The sequence below is a fragment of the Lathyrus oleraceus genome, chromosome 1, assembly GCF_024323335.1.
Source record: "Lathyrus oleraceus cultivar Zhongwan6 chromosome 1, CAAS_Psat_ZW6_1.0, whole genome shotgun sequence".
NCBI classification, from domain to species: Eukaryota; Viridiplantae; Streptophyta; class Magnoliopsida; order Fabales; family Fabaceae; genus Lathyrus; species Lathyrus oleraceus.
The window spans coordinates 35,541,540-35,547,707 of record NC_066579.1 but is presented as its reverse complement, the minus strand read 5'-3'; the positions used below and the strand labels follow the sequence as shown (position 1 = coordinate 35,547,707).

Here is a 6,168-nt window from a genome sequence, read left to right as displayed (position 1 = left end):
AAGGATTTGGAATTTGTAGAAATGATTTGAGATATTATGATTATTAGGGTTTTATTTGAATGACGAAAATCCGAGCAATATGGCGTACGCCAATTATTCGAATAATCGAGAGATAATGAAGCGGATGCTTACTATTCTCCTTTTCGTTCAAAATTAATGTTAAAAGGTTTTGAGGAGTGTATTGATCGAAAGAGTTTTATTTGAATGACGAAAATCCGAGCAATATGGCGTACGCCAATTATTCGAATAATCGAGAGATAATGAAGCGGATGCTCACTATTCTCCTTTTCATTCAAAGATTAATAGAGCTTTTAGAATTAATTGTTAATTGGGGGAGTGATTTTAATTTTATGGAGTTTTAGGGTTTTAAATGAATGACGAAAATCCGAGCAATATGGCGTACGCCAATTATTCGAATAGTCGAGAGATAGTGAAGCGGAAGCTTACTATTCTCCTTTTCATTCAAAGATTAATTTAAAAGTTTAAAGGGGTATATCGATTAAAGACTTTGAATTCGATTTTACAAAAACAATAAAGTTTAGATAAAAGTGTTTGGTATTTGCTCAAAATTAATTTAGTAACAAGATACATAATGAATTAAGCACTTATTTACTTTAGTAAAATCAATTACTCATTTAATCGTACTATTCTAAAAATAAATAGGCTTAAAATCTTTTTGAAATAGAAAAACAAATAAGACCTTGTGTCATGTCTTTTTACTAAAATTGCTATCCAAAATATTTAAATAAAATGTTGTAGCAAGTTATAAAGAAATAAAATAAACTGGGGTATGAATTCAACTAGTGGTACATTCGGTAACGAAGCAGTAGTCGAAAGGGCAGTTGTACAACTATCCCTATCGTGCCACCACAGGTGGCCTTTGAGCTTCATACACAGGCCACGCGTGATTTTCTTGGGAATCGGTGTGTTTGTGTACTCAATAACCATAATAGCTACATAGCAATACTACCACTTACACACTAATATTCATACTAATAAATGTAAACTCAGCACTTGAACAGTTGTGGAGATGCATAAAACAAAACGAAAACAAAATGCTTATTCCTCCTGTTGTTTCTCGCTCAACTTCTGTTTTTTCTTTCAAAGACAAAATATTCTTTCCCTCACCCCAAAACATGCATCCATCGATAAACCCAACACACAAACGTCTAGATCGAATGAAAAAGAAATGCAAAGGGATTAAAGCTTGACATCAGTTCTCTTCAACCAAGATCAAGACGAGAAAAGCAAGAAAAATGGATCATTCGAGATAAAAGGGAAAAACGGCGAGGGTTTACCCAATCGGAAGGTCCTCCTGTCCAAGATCTAGCGTTATCGCTTGGGTTTTTACGACGAGTGCTCTAACCGCAACTGATTGTCCAGATGAGGTAGGTTCATTATTCATGGCTGGGCTTCTTACTTCGCAATCTCCATGGTTGTTAGGTTTCTTTCGTTTGGTTAGGGTTGCTATTAAGGTGGTGGTTTCGCATAGATGGTGGTTTTTTAGCTCAAACTTGTTGAAATTCAGTGTGAAATCTCAACAAGCTTAGAAATTTTAGAGCTCTAAAAAGTGTTTTGGAGTTGTTTTCTGCAGAGTAACGGTGCCAAATTTTCCTCCCCTTTTCCAATGATTGGAGACTCTTTATATAGAGCTCTGAATTACCAAGTCTCTCACCTGTGAGCTAGCCAAAATCTAAGATTTTCCGTTAGAATAAAAATCTCATCTAGATTTGGTGTGGTACCTAAATTGATGCAGGTGGCAAGGTGAATTTGTTTTCGTTGGTAAAATCTTAAGCGTGTAACCATCCTCAACAACTCTTTTTTACCGTGGTAAGAATGTATCTGGCATGGTAAGAATCTTGATTTTACTACCCTGTAACCCTGAATTTCTCGCAGGTTTTGATTAACTGGTGCGACGAAAAAAAAACAATTATTCAAAAGCCATTCGCACTACTGTTAATGATGATCTAATATGATAGTATTCTTGGCCAGTTTGGTTATTGCTCTCTTAATGCTGTCAATTGTTGTTCTGCAGGTTCACAGTTGATTAAGATAACATGAGTCACGGTAGCATCAAATACTATGGACCTTGAGTTGGAGACATGGTCCATCCTTCAAGATCCAGGCCATGGTTTACCGGAATCAAGATTCACACTTCTGCCAAACTAAATCACCGAGGAAGTTTCATCTGAATCGCCTTCTTGCAGAAGTAATTGATCACTATAATTAGGGTCCCGTTCTCCAGGGTCAGGTATTGAAAAATTAGTCTCCCGACTGTTATGAAGCAATTTGATTGTGGATTTACATTTGAACCAAACCTATTCATGGATGGAATGTTTTTATCTGCAGACAAGCTTCCCTGCTGTTTCCAATTTCCAGGACTGATGTTTGATTGTAGATATGATGGTGAACTGCCAGGAGCCTGTGATGTTCCCTCAGTCTTGACTTAAGTTATCAGTATATTGACCATGCCAATGTGACAAAAAGATTTTTTCTTGGGTTGTGCAGGTTTCAACATGCTCATCAGGATATGGCTTGTAACCTATTGGAATGACTTGTAGAAAAAGAGTGCGAGGAGTTGTAACGTTTAGCTGACATGTGGTTTCAAGCTTGAATAATTTCCCCTCGCGTCGGTGTGTTTAATTGCGTGCGAAAGAGGAAAACAGCAGGTTGAAATGTAACACAGCAACATGGTATGATTCCCGCAGTATTCCATAGCAGAACAATAATAACACAACATCTGTGTGAAGCTGAGGCGTGGCGACGAAAAATGTACAACGAGTGTTGTATTGTTGGGTTGTATAACCGTGTCGCTGTTTGTAGTGAGTTGTGATTCATGAATCAATTTTCTTGAGTTCTGAAATCCTTACTGTTTCGAAAATTTGGATGTCCGAAACTCTTAGGAAGTTTATTGAATGGCTTTGGTATTTTGCAGGGTGCTGTTATGTTAACACAAGTTGGCGGGTAACTTCAAGTTCCATTATTTCACTTCTGTTTCGAAAGGTAATGACCATAGCCTTCAGCTCATGTGCCGTAAATCTTATGCTGCTACTTTTCTGATATTGGTGCAAATTGACTATTGCAGCCTGAATTCGATTATAATGTGTTTTATTTGCATTTAACTTGACTCTGTTGTGTCTGATGGATAAAAATGCCTCCAGGATGTGGTTTATGGACATTGATGAGTGCTATTTCAGAAGCCAAAACATGTTTAATGGAGAGTGTGTATCAACTTGGTTGTAATCGAATGGTGATATCATGGTCTTTGAATGCCGATATCCGAACCCAGCATGTGTCAATTGCGCAGTCCAAGCTCCTGATTATGCTGCCTTGACATATGTTGCGGAAAGGGGGCGTGGCTTTTCACATTAACAACTTCAATTTGTTGGTTGTTTTGCTCAAGTTGGACATGTTGGGTTTGACTTCTATGGCGCGTGCTGCAGTGTTTTGGCCAATGGATTCTTGACAAAGCCGGAAGTCTTGCAATTGTGCTGAATGGTCTTTGGCTTTTTAGAAGAACCAGAACCTCTGCCGAAAGTTATCACAGTACATCATCACTTCAAACTCCATACGTAACAGGCCCGCATTAAATTAAAGTGATTAGCTTTCATTTGTCTGAGATCCAAACTTTTGTATTTCATTTGAGCTCAATTTCAAACTGTCATAACTGGATTAGAAACTTGAATGCTACATGTAACTTTCTTGTAATGTCATGTTTAAATTGTTCTTCTTGTGATTTTGATGTACCTTGAATCAGTTCCTAATCTAATGGAGTACTATTGAAACAATTATGCACTTCCCTTGTAATAGTTTGTAGCTGATCCTGGTTACCGAATCACACTTGTTTAGCAATGTTGGTGTCTTGGAGTTTTCTTGATAAATACTTTGGATTTTCTATGTATGAATGGCCTTGCTTCAACCTAGTATTCCACCTTATGTGACATCCCTTCATCATGTCCTTTTTCCTCGTATTCATATAATAAATCATACCGGACAAAAATGAGTTTCATGAAATGCATGTTTCTATGTAGTACGGAAATGACATAATAGTGATAAGAAACTAAGGTGAGGTATTCTCGTGATGAAATGTATGCCATGTTGTGCATATGATGCTAAATTAAAAAATGAAATTAATTCTATGAAAATTTAAATATGCCCGGACAAAATTGGGGTATGACACTCTTGTGGCTTGCATTCTCCATGCCAAACTTCTTAACAATATTCTTGGCATATTTACTTTGAGATATAAAGATAGAATCTTCCATCTGCTTGACTTGCAGGCCAAGAAAATAAGTTAGTTCCCCAACAAAGCTCATTTCAAATTCAGACTGCATTTGCTCAACAAAATGTTGAATTATTTTACTTGACATCCCACCAAACACAATAGCATCCACATAGATCTGAGCAACCATGAGCTTTCCTCCTTCATCTTTGACAAATAAAGTCTTATCAATACCTCCCTTTCTGTATCCATTGTCAATGAGAAACACTGTGAGTCTCTCATACCAAGCTCTAGGAGCTTGTTTCAACTCATAAAGAGCTTTCCTCAACTTATACACATGCTTTGGAAGATTTGGGTTTGTGAATCCCTTTGGTTGTTCAACATATACTTCCTCATTCAAGTAGCCATTTAAGAAGGCATTTTTCACATCCATTTGGAACAATTTAAACTTCAAAATACATGTCACTCCTAACAATAATCTAATGGACTCCAGGCGAGCTACAAGAGAAAATGTTTCATCAAAGTCAACTCCTTCAACTTGAGTGTATCCTTATGCTACCAATCTTGCTTTATTTCTAGTAACCACACCTTTTTCATCAGATTTATTCTTGTAAACCCACTTTGTTCCAATAACACTTATTCCTTCAGGTCTTGGAACCAATTCCCATACTTCATTTCTCTTGAATTGGCCTAACTCTTCCTGGATGGCATTGATCCAAAATTCATCAGTTAAGGTTTCTTTAACATTCTTAGGCTCAATGTTGGACACAAAACAGGCGTATGAGATCACTTCCCTTGATCTAGTGGTGACCCCTTTATTTGGGTCTCCTATAATGAGATCTTTAGGACGATCCTTCTGAATTCTGATGGAGGGTCCCTTATTAACTTTATCAGCTTCAGGTTCAGCTTGAGTGGACTCACTCTCACTACTTTTGTCCAGGAGATCAATTGGGGCATCATTCAGAAATATTTTAACATCGTCTGTGACATCAGTCTATTGATCATCAACAACAACATTGATAGACTCCATCATAACTTTTGTTCTTAAATTAAACATTCTAAAGGCTCTGCTATTTATTGAGTAGCCTAGAAATATTCCTTCATCACTCTTGGGGTCCATTTTCCTTCTTTGTTCACGATCAGCCAGGATATAGCATTTACTGCCAAACATATGGAAGTATTTGACAGTAGGTCTTCTTCCCTTCCAGACTTCATATAAAGTGGTTGAGGCCCCTTTTCTCAAGGTTACTCTGTTGTGAACATAACAGGCCGTGTTCATAGCTTCAGCCCAAAAGTGGTAAGGCAACTTCTTAGCATGAATCATAGCTCTAGCAGATTCTTGGAGAGTTCTATTTTTCCAACCTGGATTGTAAGTGTTGGAGTAGGGATTATTCTTCTCTAAGAATTTTATCTCTTCAATTTGTTGAGGAGTTGCAAAGCAATACATAGTGTGGTGAGGTCTATTACAGATTTCACACGTGATGGCCTGAGCAGGTTGAATTTGAGCTACCTGTTGAGTACCTATATTCATTGCTTTCAATTTATTTTCTACTTCAGAAGCGACTGTATCTTCCAAACGGATATTATTAGCTTCCAGTTTCAAATCAATGACTCCTTCAGGTTTGCTTGTACACCTATCATATAGTTCCAGATGCTCATTTGCGGTTATAGCTTCAATGATTCTTTTAATATCGGTGGCTGTTGAAAAACTTGTTGAGCCATCGACTGCTATAGCGATCAACTGTTTTGTCATTATTTTCAGCCCATTGACAAACATCTACATTTTTTTCAGTCTGATCCATATTATGAGTTGGGCAAGCTACCAGGACCTTTTTGAATCTTTTGTTGGTATCTCCCAAAGACTCACCATCTTTCTGTTTGAAGTTCAAGATTTCATACCTTTTCCTAAAGAATACTGATGGTGGAAAATACTCGTTTAAGAATGA

General features: G+C 37.2%; 1 long non-coding RNA gene across 7 annotated transcripts; it reads left to right on the top strand.

Annotated features, from left to right (window-relative positions):
• The first annotated feature begins 791 nt into the window (after positions 1-791).
• On the top strand, positions 792-3,788 carry LOC127085984 (uncharacterized). 7 transcript variants are annotated; one of them, XR_007789396.1, is made up of 6 exons: positions 795-1,388; positions 1,757-1,850; positions 2,036-2,251; positions 2,350-2,822; positions 2,936-3,003; positions 3,162-3,788. It is a non-coding gene; the product is annotated as an uncharacterized LOC127085984 (long non-coding RNA). The 7 variants fall into 7 exon arrangements; XR_007789369.1 differs by having other exon boundaries at positions 798-1,388; positions 1,757-1,830; XR_007789388.1 differs by having other exon boundaries at positions 792-1,388; positions 1,595-2,251.
• The last annotated feature ends 2,380 nt before the right edge of the window (positions 3,789-6,168 follow it).